We start from the raw sequence: 16269 nt of genomic DNA on the forward strand, positions 1-16269 counted from the left end.
TTTCCATTCGGACACATAGCTAAATTTCACGAGTAAATACATCTCTTAACATGATGTATGCTGCCATTTAATACTTCCTGCCCCCCGTTCATGGCGCGGGGTGTGAGGGACTGACTGCCCGGCCGCCACCGTGAAAAATAACATCCACGTGTTTATTTCTGCAGCCGAAGGATCTATTTATTTCAAGTATGGCTTAAGGCTATCAATAACCGACATTCTTGACCACTCGTGTGTTTTCTTTTTAAGAATATTGAGGTATTTTTAAAGATAAATTAAGTAATAAGAGTATCTGGCTGTGACGTGGAGAGAGGGAGGAGGAATGTAATGGCTTTATATATCTGCAACTCTTGTCTGCAGTAATAAAATTATATCAGCTCTCAGTAATGAATTGTATTAATGAAATACGAATCACTCTAAAATATATATCAAAGCGGTATTTCATGTTTTTAGATGAATTGGGAAATACGACATTAATTTATAGACGATAAGCACAAACATGTCTGGAGGAAGGAGCGTTGGATCAATCAGGAGGCTACGCAGGGATATCAGTAGCCAATCAGGAGTGTGAGAGTAGGAGTTCAAATTCCGGCAGCAAAAGGAGGGCAGCGCTTCTCCGTCCACCCTACTGAGATTTGGTAACGGTTTTTGTTTTTTAATGTTTATATTCCAAATAACGTTATTAACTGTGTTTATACTTCCTTAAATCATATCATCATCAGTGAGTGTTTTGTTAAGTTTTGTGTGCGAGAGAGACCATAAGTTGAGAAATTAAGATTTTTAAAGCAGAAATTTGGAAGATATTGAGAGTTTAAAGAAGAGAATCATTATTGATAACATCCGACAGTGTGAGACATACAACACTGTGACCTTTAATTTAATATTCTTTTTAATTTTAATAACTGATGAATTTAGTCTTCCAACTCGCACAACTTTTGCATTTATTTAGATGCAATAATCACTCACGGAAGCGGATAGGTCGGTAAATTTAGCACGAGGGGACGTCTGTTACACAAAATGGCCGACGGCTTGAAATGATTCGCAAAGTTGTATGTCTTATTATTGTTTATAGTTCAAGATTACTAACCTTCCGCGCTTAAAGCCCATCGTTGTTGAGGCGCAATAATTATAATAAGAAGAACAACAACAGCAGGTAGTCCTTACACCAGGTAGTAGCTTTTGGTGATGGTGAATTACTGGCGCCAGTAACTCACCATGTAAACCTCCTTTGAGTGGTTAATATTTTAGTAATTCAAACTAGGGCTGTCCAATATTCAGGTGATCCTGTATATCTATATATTATAGGGTGTAAATAAAAAGTGTGCAGTCGTAGGAATGATTATAAATTGAATGTTCTTTTCACCGTTTCAGCTTGTGTGTTACTGGGAGGCACTGAAGGTGAATACAGAGTGAAGCAAAAGGTTGATCTTCCTTACATTTATGTACAGTACCATTATATGTTTCAGTTACCCCGTGTAGCCTAAGTGTGAGTTGGTCCTGCGTTTAAAGTTACCTGTGTGGCTCTATGTGATTTTCCCCTGTGTTTAAAGTTACCCCGTGTAGCCTATGTGAAAGCTATCCCGTGCTTAAAGTTACCCTGTGTGGCCTATGTGATTTTCCCCCGTGTTTAAAGTTACCCTGTGTAGCCTATGTGAGTTATCCTGTGTTTAAAGTTACCCCGTGTGGCCTATGTGATTTTCCCCTCGTGTTTAAAGTTACCCCAAGGTGTAGCCTATATGTGGAGTTATCCTGTGTTTAAAGTTACCCTGTGTAGCCTATGTGATTTTCTCCCTGTGTTTAAAGTTTTCTTTTTCTACCCTGTGTAGCCTAGTGAGTTATCCTGTGTTTAAAGTTACCCCTGTGTAGCCTATGTGATTTTCCCCTGCGTTTCTTAAAGTTACCCCGTGTGTGTAGCCTATGTGAGTTATCCTGTGTTTCTAAAGTTACCCCGTGTGGCCTATGTGATTTTCCCTGTGTTTAAAGTTACCCTGTGTAGCCTATGGTGTGAGTTATCCCGTGTTTAAAGTTACCCCTGTGTGCTTTCCAGTGTGGATTTTCCCCCGTGTTTAAAGTTACCCCTGTGTAGCCTATATGTGAGCGGTCCCGTGCTTAAAGTTACCCCTGTGTGGCCTATATGTGATTTTCCTGTGTTTAAAGTTACCCCTGTGTAGCCTATGTGAGTTATCCTGTGTTTAAAGTTACCCTGTGTAGCCTATGTGATTTTCTCCCCGTGTTTAAAGTTACCCTGTAGCCTATGTGAGTTATCCCGTGTTTAAAGTGCTACCTCGTGTGGCCTATGTGATTTTCCCTGTGTTTAAAGTTACCCCGTGTAGCCTATGTGAGTTATCCCGTGTTTAAAGTTACCCCATGTGGCCTATGTGATTTTCCCCGTGTTTAAAGTTACCCCGTGTAGCCTATGTGATTTTCCCCGTGTTTAAAGTTACCCCGTGTGGCCTATGTGAGTTATCCCGTGTTTAAAGTTACCCCGTGTGGCCTATGTGATTTTCCCCGTGTTTAAAGTTACCTCGTGTAGCCAATGTGAGTTATCCCGTGTTTAAAGTTACCCCGTGTAGCCAATGTGAGTTATCCCGTGTTTAAAGTTACCTCGTGTAGCCAATGTGAGTTATCCCGTGTTTAAAGTTACCCCGTGTGGCCTATGTGATTTTCCCCGTGTTTAAAGTTACCCCGTGTAGCCTATGTGAGTTATCCCGTGTTTAATGTTACCCCGTGTGGCCTATGTGATTTTCCCCGTGTTTAAAGTTACCTCGTGTAGCCAATGTGAGTTATCCCGTGTTTAAAGTTACCTCGTGTAGCCAATGTGAGTTATCCCGTGTTTAAAGTTACCCCGTGTAGCCAATGTGAGTTATCCCGTGTTTAAAGTTACCCTGTGTGGCCTATGTGATTTACCCCGTGTATCCTATTCCAGTTACCCCGTGTATGTTGCTGCTGTCTTAAGTCTTGTGGCATTTTGTACAGTATCCCCCAGGCCTTTCTATACCTGTCGGTCTGTTTGTTTGTTGTTGACATTTAGCAGGTCCCAGGACGCCAGGTAAAGGTGAATTTGTTTTAGGTGTAGAAACTATATTAATGACCACACAACCATACGACCCTCACCACCATCACCACACCACCATCACTATACCACCATCACCACACCACCATCACAACACCACCATCACAACACCACCATCACAACACCACCATCACAACACCACCATCATAAACCATCACATCACAACACCACCAACACAACACCACCATCACAACACCACCATCACAGCACCACCATCACAACACCACCATCACAACACCACCATCATAAACCATCACATCACAACACCACCAACACAACACCACCCTTACCCTCACCATAACACGGCCCTCATCATTACGTCCACATCGACACACACACACACACACACACACACACACACACACACATTCAGTTATTTCCTCACACATGTTTACTCTCTCTCTCTCTCTCTCTCTCTCTCTCTCTCTCTCTCTCTCTCTCTCTCTCTCTCTCTTTATTCTCTACCATGTGTCTTTGTTTATCTGTAGCTGTCTTGTTTGTGCCCGTTTTTCTATGTTTCTTTGTGCCATGTCTGTGTGTGTGTGTGTGTGTGTGAACAAAGTCTGTGTACCGATTTGTATTCCAAAGGCAATCGCATAGTCTCGACAACAATCTCTCACGGCTCGTTCCCCTGTCCACCACCACAACCACCTCCGGCCGCTGCAACATCTCCCACACGTTCTGAACATCCACTCTCAAAATCTTCTTGATCTAAGCTGCAATTGCAAACTGAGGGAAGGGAAGGGAAGGGGAGGAGAGGGGAGGGGAAGGAATTGTAACCTCGTGACATTTAATGCTTTCAAAACTCACAAGCACTGGCTATCTCTTGCAAGCTCAACTGTTTTCCTCCTCCTCTTCCTCCTCCTCCTTCTTTCACATAATCATTGCATTATTAACCAGTCCCCATCCTTCTTTCATTCCGTGCTATTTCCCTCCCGTTAATATGGTGATCTGGTGTTTTCATGGGGAAATCTTAACCCTATTGAGTACAAGTGATTTAACATCTAGAGTACAGTGAATTAACCCCTAGAGTACAGTGATTCAACCCCTAGAGTACAGTGATTTAACCCCCTAGAGTACAAGTGATTTAACCCTAAGAGTACAGTGATTTAACACCTAGAGTACAGTGATTTAACCCCCGACTACAGTTATTTAACCCCCTGAGTACAATGAGCTTATGAAGTCATTGTTCGAACACTGGCCATCGACCTCTATTACTGGCCACACCAACAAATTCCTGGCCTCATCAACAGATTCCTGGCCACACCAACAAATTCCTGGCCACACCAACAAATTCCTGGCCACACCAACAAATTCCTGGCCACACCAACAAATTCCTGGCCACACCAACAAATTCCTGGCCACACCAACAAATTCCTGGCCTCATCAGCATCGCCCCTCGTAGCTTTTGTTCCCTACATTGTCCTCTGTAAGTGAGATGAAGTAACTTTCGATGTTCAATTTCCTGTCTTTTTTTTCTTCTTCTTCTTCTGCTACTGTTGCCTCCTCCCTCTTAATCATGACCTCCTCCTCCTCCTCCTCCTCCTCCTTACTTTTTACCGTGACCATCTCCTTTTCCTCCTCTCCCTCCCTCTTTCCCGTTTTCAGGGGATTCTTTTTTTTCCTCTTTCATATTTACCCTGTATTCCTCCTCCTCCTCCTCTCTCTGCTCCTCCTCCTCTCTCTGCTCCTCCTCCTCTCTCTGCTCCTCTTCTCCCTCCTCTTCCTCTTCTCCCTCCTCCTCCTTCTTTGCCGTGTCGTCCTCCTACGCCTTCCTATTTAACTAAGGACACATTAATCCTCCGTAACACTCCCACATGTATTAGTCTTGAGCTTGATTAGTTATCCTGCTCTCAATTCCAGCCTTCCCCACCCTTCCCTACACCCTTTCCCCACACCCTCCCCTCACACCCTTCCCTACCCTCCCCCACACCGCACACCCTCCCCCACACCCCACACCCAGGATACTCTTTGTTTCGTGCCTCTACACTACAGCCTCTTGCAAGACTCACTGTGTACACACTCTACTAACGGGTATCCCACGCTTCCCCCATGTACACGTTTCTCCATTATATGTAACCTAAGGTATATACACTACAGGCACTTACGGCTATCCCTCTCTTATTAGATGAGGCGCTACGTGCCGAAGGTATAGGCAGAAGGTAAACAAAACAATAAAAAAATAAGTTAAAGTTTAGCAATTTTAAGAGAAGTATAATGGTACAATACAGACAGCTCAAGAGGCCTTGGCTCTTGTCTCGTTCTCGGCCGGAGCCTCGAATCTCTTCTCTATTATAAGGTTGAGAGACGAGATAAACAAGAGTGTGAGGGCGCTCCTGGGTGTAGTCTGAGTCATAATGTTTGTCGCTCCTGCCACCTCACTCATTAATATTAAAGTTTAGAAAGTAAATTAACGAAGATAGAACTGTGTTGGTAAAGTGTCACTCACTTGGTGGAACTTGGATTGTGTTGACCTTAGTGGTTTTCATTTCTTTTGACCTGTATCGAGCGGTCGACTACCCCAATGATCACCTTGAACGTTTCATAAAGACCAGTCCTCCTTGATAGTGAAAGTCGTGTGTTTACAGACCGATTCGACAAAGAGACAAAATATCTCTAGGTAGAATAATGTTTCGTGTGTGTGTGTGTGTGTGTGTGTGTGTGTGTGTGTGTGTGTGTGTGTGTGTGTGTGTGTGTTACATTTTTAGGAAAGAACAACAAACACTGTACCTTTGTACGACTGAAAGAAGTTTAATTCTTTAGTGCAGTTATCATTAATTGGGGCTACGAGGAAGGCCCAACCCTCTCTGGTCATCAAAGGCTGTGTAGAGTTGCCTGAAGATGGATCAACCTGACCTGTCGAAGTTAACAGTTACTTTCACACAAACGAACAGAAGAAATACACAGGGTAGGCCTACACGTCCAGGTCTAAGACCGTCCACCCTGATTCTTTATACGAAGGTGAAGAGTTAAAGGTGGGAACAATAGACCTGAGGGCCTTTTAAAGACAATAGGAAAGAGATACATTATGATAAGGAAAAGTCTAACTCGGTAAACATGGAGGCAGTGTGGCCAACAGTGCACTCAACAGCCTTCACTAAGACTCGCCCCAAACTTTATGGTGGTGTAGAGGATTTGTTGTTAACATGTTGGGTCTCTTTGATGTCTCTTCCAGATAATAAAGGTCACATGTCTCTCAGGTGATCCGCAGATACATCAACGTTGGACTGCCAGGAACGTATTTCCAGTTAGTCACTCAGAAAGTCAATCAATGAGTCAGTCAAATAATTGATCAGTCAGGGATCTCTGTATATGTGTCTGGCTGAATGACTGTGTTGAATGATGTATATTTAAGTAAAAACAAGACAAACATACACACTAACATTGTTCACGTGCGAGGAAAACCCAGTATTGAGTTCAGGCAAAGCAGCTAACAAGTGCTGGAGGGTAATAATCAAGTAAATTGATCTACCAAGTGTGTGTGTGTGTGTGTGTGTGTGTGTGTTCCCGGTGATGAAGATGATACACGATAACACACGTTTGTTGTAGTGAGTAATTCAGGGTCATAGAGAGAAAGAAAGAAAGAACAGATGTTGAATGGTTATTTATTACAAACCGGGCATTAATTATTTTTCCATGACCCTGTACTGTATGTATGTGGAGGGGGGGGGGGAATAAGTCACAGCCAGAAGTAGTAAACATTACCTCCACGTGAATAATAATTAGATCAACAAACACCAAATAAAAATATAAGTCGATGAAAAAAGAAAACTCTAACCTGACAACATGATTATGTATGATTACATCGTTGTATTTTTTTCATACTATGTATAATAAAGGCACGATTGAATATGCATGATTTCCATGAATACTAAAATACGTCATACTATCAACACTCATTTACGATAACATTTCCGAAAATTATGTTGATACAGTTTCATGGAAGTGATGTAAAAGGGAGAAATATAACACTCATGTTTATTACGGATGTTGTGTTAAATGACTTTATCGCCAGTAAATTAGTAAACAAGGAGAGCGGCACTGTTATTACCTGCCTACACACCTGTTGATGTTATCGTGACCCGGAGCTCGTACAGGAATACTTGATACTTGCTGATCATATCTAGCTGAGGTGACTGTACGCCTTGTGTCCTACCTACCTACTGACTCACTCATGGTGACTATACGCTTTGTGCCGTGCCTACTGAGTCATGGTGACTATAAGCTTTGTGCCGTGCCTACTGAGTCATGGTGACTATAAGCTTTGTGCCGTACCTACTGAAACAAAGACTCACTTAGGGTACCGACAGCACACACACACACACACAGAGTATAAGGGACGGGATCTTATAATGACTATACTCTTGCTTATAATTAGCTTCTGAGGCACTTAGAAGGGAAGATGGCGAGTGTGTGTGTGTTCTACTGCCCTGTTTACTGGTCCGTATTGAGAACACATGGAGGGGGATAACGAGTGTGTTTGATGTACCAATGGCTGTATTTACACACACACACACACACACACACACACACACACACACACACACACACACATCTCAAGTCGCTCAGTCCCTTGTCATGTTGTAGGCTATATGTGTTGTCTTTGTAAACACAATTGACCCGGATGTAACAGAAAGCTTGAAGGCATCTAAAATAATGGCGTGTGTGTTATTGATATAAACAAATATAATGGTGACTGCTCTCTCTCTCTCTCTCTCTCTCTCTCTCTCTCTCTCTCCAGCTATCAGATAATCTCTTGTTCGTTAGACTCAAGGGGTATTAACACAGGAATCATAATACTAACACCAATGCCTCCTCAACATGTGTCAAAACAGCTGTGAACACGAACCGTACAAGTATTGATGCCTTAATAATGACCCAAAAAACCTGTAATGGCCGGAGTTTTAGTGTTGTTGTAAAAGCATCATAGGCTGAACGTGTCCCACAGTATCTGTACATGGGGTGGCGGGAGAGGCGGTGGTGGAGGCGGAGGAAGAGCAGGAGGAGGAGGAGAGAAGGTGGTGGATGGTGGGGGGGGGCGCCACGCTGTGTTCAATGAGGCGGGGTGGGGTGTACAAGGAGGAGGAGTGAGGTTGATGAAGAGCGTGTCTGTCTCTCTTAGTAATGGCCAAAATTGGGGTCTGGCTCGTTTACTCGTCTTTGTTGGAGCCGCTGAGAGAAAATTGTATGTGAGGGCAACCGTGACGGCATGTGTTCTGGATGATGATGATGATGTTTGTGTTCTCTCTTTCTCTCTCTGTCTCTCACTCTCTCACGCACGCAAACACACACACACACACACACACACACCACATACGCAGAGAGAGAGAGAGAGAGAGAGAGAGAGAGAGAGAGAGAGATTCATTATAGAAAAAAACCGTATACTGTAGTTATATTCTTACATGACTTTTTAAATAAATGATGGTGAAGTCATATATACTGTATAAGACCCCAAACAACATACGCTACTGTGTGTGTGTGTCTGTCGTAATGATTCAGCTCTTTGCTCCCGACGTCAGATAACACAGTGGCCAATTTTATGAACTCGTTAATGATAAAGATTACCCCAAGTCGGCGGCCATAGCGATCTCTTCCTAGTTGGGGTAATGGGCGTGATTAATACATGTTTTATTTTACAACGTGACGCACCTGCTGTTAGTAAAGGTGTATTTCATTTCAGTGGATTAATTAAGAATATGCCGTTGGATTTGACTTCGGGGAGAACTAATAGTGGAATTCATAGTAAGTTTACTCTTGAGATTGTTGATGTGTATAATAATAATAATAATAATAATAATTATAATAATAATAATAATAATAGTAATAATAATAATAATAATAATAATAATAATAATAATAATAATAAAAATAATAATAATAGTAATAATAATAGTAATAATAATAATAATAATAATAATAATAATAATAATAATAATAATAATAATAATAATAATAGTAATAATAATAATAATAATAATAATAATAATAATAATAATAATAAAAATACTGGTTGAAGAGTTAAGATAATTTGTTTAAAATGGAGGTACAGTATATAGTATATCTTTGACCTGTCAGTCTCCAGCGTTTCCATAGCAACGTATCATTATGGCTCAGTCCTGACGTGTGATTGGTTAAAAATTTTTACCACGGTCAGTTGCTGTGCTTGGGATTGGCTAAGGCGAACACTCGAATTCTTGATGGTATATTATTAAAAGTGTCATCGATGTGTGTGTGTGTGTGTGTGTGTGGATACGTAAAATATTAGGAATGAGTCGACTCAACATTCCTCTCGCCTAACACTCATGAGGTCGTACCATCGTTCCGAAATCTTCCGCTACGATACCAACCTTAGTCCATTTATTGCTGACAATTAATCACAATGTCCCTCACTGTCACACCTGTCACACGCCACCGTCACCTGTCGCTCTCCTCTACACCACCACCACCACCACCACATGTCTCATTAACTATCATTATCTTCACTGTCCCCTCACCACCAATCTCTCACCATCACCGTTTGTACCCCATCACCTACCTGTCTCTCTCATCACCATCACCTACCTGTCTCTCTCATCACCATCACCTACCTGTCTCTCTCATCACCATCACCTACCTGTCTCTCTCATCACCATCACCTACCTGTCTCTCTCATCACCATCACCTACCTGTCTCTCTCATCACCATCACCATCACCTACCTGTCTCTCTCATCACCACCACCTACCTGTCTCTCTCATCACCATCACCTACCTGTCTCTCTCATCACCATCACCACCACCTACCTGTCTCTCTCATCACCATCACCCCCCCTGGTCTCTCCCCATCACCACCACCCACCCGTCCCCAACCACCCCATCCCCTACCTGTCTCCTCACCACCACCCTCCACCACCACCTACCTGTCCCCCATCACCACCACCCACCTGTCTCTCCCCATCACCACCTGCCCACACCCACCTGTCTCCCACCATCACCCACCTGTCCCCATCACCATCATCCCCACCCACCTATCTCTCCCCATCACCATCACCACCACCCACCTGTCTCTCTCCATCACCATCACCACCACCCACTCCGTCTCTCTCATCACCATCACCTACCTGTCTCTCTCCTACCATCACCACCACCCACCTGTCTCTCCTCATCACCATCACCTACCTGTCCTCCCATCACCATCACCCACCTGTCTCTCTCATCACCATCACCTACCCGTCTCTCCCATCACCATCACCCACCTGTCTCTCCCATCACCCGTCCCCCCACCCACCCACCCACCTGTCTCCCACACCACACCCCACCCACCCTCCCCACCCACCCACCCGTCCCCACCCACCACCCACCGTCTCCCATCACCACCACCCTGTCCTCCCCACCATCACCCACCTGTCTCCCCATCACCCCACCTCTCCACCCACCCTGCTGTCCTCCCCACCACCCACCTGTCTCCCCATCACCATCCACCACCAACCCACCCGTCTCTCCCATCACCATCACCACCACCCACCCGTCTCCCCATCACCATCACCCACCTGTCTCTCCCATCACCACACCCCACCCGTCTCCTACTCATCACCTCACCTGTCTCTCTCATCACCATCACCCACCTGTCTCTCCCATCACCATCACCCCCACCCTGTCTCTCTCATCCCCACCCGTCCCCCTCCCCACCCGTCCCCACCCAGTCCTCCCCACCACCACCCCACCCTGTCTCTCCCCACCACCCCACCCACCTGTCTCCCACCCACCTGTCCCCCACCATCACCCACCACCCACCCTGTCTCACCACACCCACCTGTCTCCCATCACCATCACCATCACCTACCTGTCTCTCTCATCACCATCACCTACCTGTCTCTCTCATCACCATCACCTACCTGTCTCTCTCATCACCATCACCTACCTGTCTCTCTCATCACCATCACCATCACCTACCTGTCTCTCTCATCACCACCACCTACCTGTCTCTCTCATCACCATCACCTACCTGTCTCTCTCATCACCATCACCACCACCTACCTGTCTCTCTCATCACCATCACCCCCCCTGTCCAGTAACACACAACTATCCCCGAGAGGCTTGGGGGGGGTAAAAAAAATCACTTTAATTAACACTAAAAGCATTGGGTGAGGGAACTGGGCAGGTCATCCCAGGGAAATATTTCAACTGTGCACTGTTTATTTATAGTCCAGAATCACCGACAGCGCTGAAGTGACCTTTGATGGCAGAGAGAACATGGAAAGGACACGACATGATCCGGTATTACATGTGGGCTAGAGGAGGTGTGGGGAGGAGATATGGGGAGGAGATATGGGGAGATGTGGGGAGGTGGTGTGGGGAGGAGATAAAGGCATTTCGGATGGGGATTTAGGATAGGGATGCTGGAAGATTTGTGTATAGGAGAATGTGGAGGAGGTACTTGGTGATGAGGTGAGATAGGGGACATTTGGAGGGAAAGGTTTTGGGGAGGTGTGAGGCAAATGATGTTTCCCCTGCAGGGTGAGAGGAGGATAAACGTGTGGGAGAGAAAGTGTGGCAGTAGGGGAGGAAAGGAGGATAGATGGGAAGGGAACCATCTCGTGAAACACAGAGGATTGGGAGGTATCTCTCTCTCTCTCTCTCTCTCTCTCTCTCTCTCTTGTTAATTTCATTTGAGAAAATTGTAAGAAAATGTGAAAATATAATAGTCATATCAAACGTAGCCAGAAATTGAGACTATTTATTTTACATATACTCTCCTGTTACGTTTAAAATATGAAACAAAAAAATATTAACGAAGGCCAAAAACAAGATGGATAACCTAACCTAACCTAACCTAACCTAACCTCATCACTACAACACAACACTAACATAAGAGTCTTTCTATCTAGAATTCTTGACCACCATTTTAACTTCTCATTTTTTATAGATGCAGTCTCCAAAGCACAACTACAAGGGGAAGGAGGGATTCCTTGCATTTCTCTCCGAAGAACTTATCATCACAGAAGACAATAATGACTTGGTCATGCGAGAGGATCTCGTCCGCAATTACGATAATTATTGTGAAAGCCAAAGGCAGCCCAGGGCCTCAATGGTGTGCATAGGACGTCATTTGTCCGCCATGGGCGTGAAGTCTGATTTCCGTACTGGTGGATTTAGTGGGAGGGGCCGGAAGTATGGCTATACAGGCATCGCGTGGCGTGAATTGGACAAGCTACCAAGTACGTCTAAGGTGACCATCCAACCACGTTACCCCACAAAGATCAACAAAATAGCAGATAGGGAGGATTTTTCACGTTTCTTCGCAAAATTTCTCTCCCCCTCGTCCAGTAAGGAGAGTATGGTCCGCCGAGAGGATTTATTTTTTGAATACCAACAATACTCAGGGTATCAAGGGGTTAGCCACAAACAGTTGGGGAAGTTTATGGTCGCCCTAGGCTTTAAGCCTACCGTGAGGATTGGCAGCTCCCACAAACAAAAACACTGTTACCCTGGTTTGGAATGGGTTGGTGACCTGCCCAGTGGCAAGACCTACGTTGTTCATCGTCAACACCGCAGCAAGATACGCCTCCAGAAATCCACAGCCAAACAGGTCGAGGACACAACCGACCAGGTCGAGGTTATACCCGACCTCGACTTTTTCGTGCCCGACCTGTATGATTTTCTACCCGACCTTATCGATTTGGGACACGTCCCGGTTGACGACACACCCGAATTCCTTTACGACTCACCCAACCTGGTCGAGGACACAACCAACCAGGTCGAGGACACAACCAACCTGGACGTGAACCCAGACGACGAGTTTGTCCATAATGTACTCAAACAAATAAAGAAAAAAGTAGTTTTGATGAAGTGAATGTCTCTGCTTTCATGAGGATTTTATTTTAATATATTTTATTTTATTTTATTTTATTTTTATTTTATTTTCACGGGGATTAGCACACAGATCACTGACCCACATCGTTATATTGTGTTCTTAAATATAAAGGTTTATATTAAATACTATTACTTTCATTTACCCTGCGTAAAATATCAAGATTATCAGCGATTTTTTCCCCTTTCATGTTAATTAACCCACAAGTAGGTGATATAATGTATAATGACAAACTGTTCACCAAGTGCATTATACTCACACAATATTTCATAACAGACAGACAATATCTCACTTTATACCACCGCCTCACACACATGGACGTTACCCCCAGACTATTGCCACACACAAAACACGTGGACAGATCTTCAAAATACACACAGTACAGTGCAGTACTTAGTCACATTAAAATAACGAGAATAATAAAACACAAAATATCAACAAACAGTTATATATATATGTAATATTCAGAAATTTCAGAGTAATTTCAAACACCGCGCAATTGGCGATACTGAGCTTTCAAGGTCGTCTGAGGGAAGAGAGCGCTCCCTGCACATAGCGAGAGGTTGTGGAACTAGGCCGAAGTGATATTAAATGTAATTTGCCGAATTAATAATGATGCGATTCATGAAGTTAAGGGACTATTATTGAATTTGAAATTATTATAGATCGTTTATCAGTCTGAATAATGTCACGGGTGTCCCAAGGAGTTATTAGTTAGGCGGAAAATATGTCACGTAGGCCTAAGCTAGCGCCTTGGAGAGACGCGACGCTGGCTGGTCCTCAGTCACGTGAAAGCGATTGGACCTACAGGACATCCCTGCGCGTCCGTCCACAGAAATAGTCACGTGGTCTAGTCACCTGTGTTGCACTATTGCAGTATAACAAGTAAGTCTCATTCGATCTCAGACAGGGTTAGATAGGGCAGTGGTAAAGTAAACTAGAGCTAACAGTGAGTTCATTTCAGGGTTTCCGTCAGAACCCACTTGACTGCGAGAAATTGACTGCGAGAGTGATGACTGCGAGAGATTGACTGCCGTTTGAGACTGCCGTTGATGATTGAGGGTGGCGATTGTCGCCATTGGACCGATCAGTGTAGGCCTGTCACTGTTTAGCAGGGTATCAAAGGATCTCTTGAGGGAATCTAGCCGTCTGGGTGCCCAGCTGACGACGGGACGATCGTTGGGGTCATCAGCTCTCCTCTACCTCGGCTCACAATACCACATGTTTCAAGCAGCTTAGTGAAACCCTCTTGCTAACGGGAAGCTAAAGCTTCTCTCAACTGTACAAGGTCTGATTGGCTCACTCCCTTCCGCTTTATGGATGTACCGGGGGTAAAGTGAAGCTAGCTGAGTGATACAGGGTCGCACACTGGGGCCAAGAGTCAGTGGAGTTTAGAGGTACACTTTCCAAGGTGGAGAAAGGCTGATTTGGGCCTTCAACTACGGGTGCCTGTTGGTTGTGCCTTAAACGACTACAGAGTGCAGGTGGAATCTGTGTGTGTGTTAGGTTAGGGAGCATGGTTCACGGGTATTGGACTCAGTAACGTCTTTATAATTGTGACAATATTTTTGTGTGTAGTTAATACTATTTTTTCAGTTACTAATGTATGCTGTGTGCATTTAAAATTTCTTTATAGTTTCAATCTCTGATATAACCTTTGTTCCCCAGAGTAGTGTTTAAGTTAGGTTAGGAAGTGTGCATCTGCTGGTGTAGCATAATTATATTGAGTGCCCTTAAGGCCTATTCATTGTAGAGTATTTAATTTCTTATTTTTTAATACCATTTCCTCAGTGACTGATATTATTTTGTTGAAAACCCTTAAGGCCTGCATCTGTTGGTGTAACATAATTATATTGAGTGCCCTTTAGGCCTATTCATGGTGGAATTAATAATTTATTATTTTTATACCACTTCCGCAGTGGTGGATATTATTCTGTGAAAACCCTTAAGGCATGTTTCATGTGTGCAAGCAACATTTCTTAATACTTTAAATTTATTGTTGCCTGAGTTTCTAATAATTTCAATATCATGTATAACTTTTATTCCTCAGAGTAGTGTTTTAAGTTCAAGTTAAGAGGTGCGCATATTGGTGTACCATTATTTGATTGTGTTTGTAGTGTTGGAGGGAATATAAGTGTCTAAATTTTACAGTGTGTCTCATTCGTCCCAGTCACAGACGCTATCCTTCCACGGGTCACGGACAATTCATTTTGTTTAGTAGATTTAAGTGTTCTTGTGCTGGTTCGGGATTTTTCTCAAAGGGGCGCTTCCACTGCCATTACCATCTATTAATCTTTAATAAACCCCAAGTCAAGTGAGAAAATAAAGTCCAGTAAATTCCGTCCGGTTACATATATATATATTTAATTCAATAGGGCAGGTACTGTACCATAACATCACCAGGCTGCAGGATTTGTTACAGTTACCAAAAACACATAAACAGATAACTATATGCTGCTTAAATTTTCCCTTAGATGATAATTGTCTACAATACATTGATACAAAATGCAGTTCCCGTACATGACTTGTATACTATATTTCAAGAAAGGATATTCTACCATATTCAAGTATTGGCTTTACTCCCAACTCTCTTATGAATTTTAATATGAAGTTATGAATCATTAACGCCATAGATGGCGCTCAGATCGCTCATTTCCCAAGTTAATGACCCAGATTAAGCTTCAGGTGGTGTAGGTCATAATTCCTTGACCTCTTTTAACCTCCCTTGGAACAGTTCAGGTTTTCAGTATAAAGTGATGTAGTAAAAACTATCATTAAGTTCATTAAGTGCCTCTTATGTTGTTACTGTTTTATGTAATCATCATTCTAAATTGATCAACAAAGGCCCTATTGCACTGGTTCATTATATATTACGGAATCCAAGGCATCATCTGCAGTAGTTACGTCTTCAGTGTCTGATATAAAAAGCGGTTGTAAGACATCTGCTCACTGGACAACTAGAACCATAAACACACACACACACACACACACACACACACACACACACACACACACACATATCCATCATTAGTGGCAGAAACTTCCCCTCAATAATAACACACCTCCACGCCCACCTGTTGCTTGACTGACCTTTCCACTCACCGCTTTTGTTTTGCCAGGTGACCCCCACTACACGGTAGTGAAGAATACACCTTAAAGGAAACTCTATCTTGGAATTTAGTGAAGGTAATAGCAAGAGTGTCTCAGACGTGACCATTATCTTGTACACTACTCGCTTGGCTGGAGTTAACGTAATGTAATGTATTTTATTTAATTATTTTACCTGTTAAAGTATACTTAAGAAAAGTCTGGAGTTTGAGGTGTATGTTTGTCCCCTTTAATATGGCAAAG

This window comes from Homarus americanus, unplaced genomic scaffold, assembly GCF_018991925.1.
Source record: "Homarus americanus isolate GMGI-L3 unplaced genomic scaffold, GMGI_Hamer_2.0 scaffold33022, whole genome shotgun sequence".
NCBI classification, from domain to species: domain Eukaryota; kingdom Metazoa; phylum Arthropoda; class Malacostraca; order Decapoda; family Nephropidae; genus Homarus; species Homarus americanus.